Source organism: Gracilinanus agilis, chromosome 4, assembly GCF_016433145.1.
Source record: "Gracilinanus agilis isolate LMUSP501 chromosome 4, AgileGrace, whole genome shotgun sequence".
In the NCBI taxonomy this organism is placed as follows: Eukaryota; Metazoa; Chordata; class Mammalia; order Didelphimorphia; family Didelphidae; genus Gracilinanus; species Gracilinanus agilis.
In genome coordinates, this window is record NC_058133.1 from 463,313,092 (window position 1) to 463,314,648 (window position 1,557).

Sequence of the window (1,557 nt, forward strand, 5' to 3'; positions counted from 1 at the left end):
TTCCTGACTCCAGGCCCAGTGTTCTATCCACTATGCTACCTATCTAAAACAAGCTGAACTAAATTAAGCAAACGTAAACTAAGAGTTTTCCTATCCACAGGACTATTTACTAGGTCAGCAACAACAAACGTTTATTAAGCATCTTCATGTGCCAAGCATGGGACAACGAGGAGGTACAGTGGTTCAGAGTGCCGGGCTGGGAGTCAAGAAAAGCTGATTTCACATCTGGCCTCGTATATGTCTTAGTAACTGGGTTACTCTGGGTGAGTCACTTCACCTCGTCTGCCTCAGTTTCCTCATCTGCAAAATGAGCTGGAGAAGGAAATGGCAAACCGCTCCAGGATCTCCGCCAAGAAAACCCCAATTGGAGTCACAGAGACCCAGACAAGACTGAAAAAGACTAAACAATAATAACAATGTGCCAGGCGATGCCAAAGAAAGGCAGATGAGATGGAACTGGGACGCCAGGACAGAGTGAGAAGCACCCATGGGCGGTGCATAGAGGGCTTACCTCGAACCCAGGAAGACCTGGTTTTACATCTTGCTTCTTTACATATATTGGCTGTGTGATCCTGGGCATGTCACTGAACTTTTCAGTGTTCTAGGTGACTTTCTCTAAGTTAAAGAGAAAATGCCAGTCTATATTGGAGTTTACCAGTGAAATCATACATCTAGTTCCCATTCTGTCCACTCAATTGCTCAAGGCAAATTAGAATCCACACAAATAACTCTTTGCTAAATTTAACAATTTCACACACACATATAATATATATTATATATATAATTATAATATATTCTATAGTATATATAATTATCAAATTATGAAATATATTATATAAAAGTATATATACATATAAATACATAAAACATAAATTTTAGGGATAAAAATATAGATATATAAAATTATGAAATGTATATGTTATATATATAATTATAACATATTATATAGTATATATAATTATAAAAATTATGAAATCTATTATATAAAAGTATATATACATATAAATACATAAAATATAAATTTTAGGAATAAAAATATAAATATATATAATTATGAAATGTATATGTTGTATGTGTAATTATAAAAATTATGAAATATAAAAGTATATATAAATACATAAAATATAAATTTTAGGAATAAAAATATAAATAAATATATGAAATTATGAAATATATATGTTATATATTATATGAAATAGATATAAATAAAGGGGCACCTACACACAGGCCCACTTTTGAAACTAAGGAAAGTCAAGAGACAACACATCTGAACCAAATGGGACTCATAGAAAATCTTTTTTTTTTTAATTTAAATTTTATTTCACTTTTACATTTTTTTCCATGGTTATACGATTCTTGTTGCCACAGAAACCCTTTATAAGGAGGAGTGACCTTGTCTGGGAGGCTCACACTCCAAGTTAGGGAGATACTCCCCCAGTTCCCCAAAGTAGCAGGTGGTAATAAACAGCGGAATCAAAGGAACAACATGCCTGATTACTGCAACTATGTAAATGAAGATAACTTTTAAACAGCAAAAAAATGCATTACTCCCCCCCC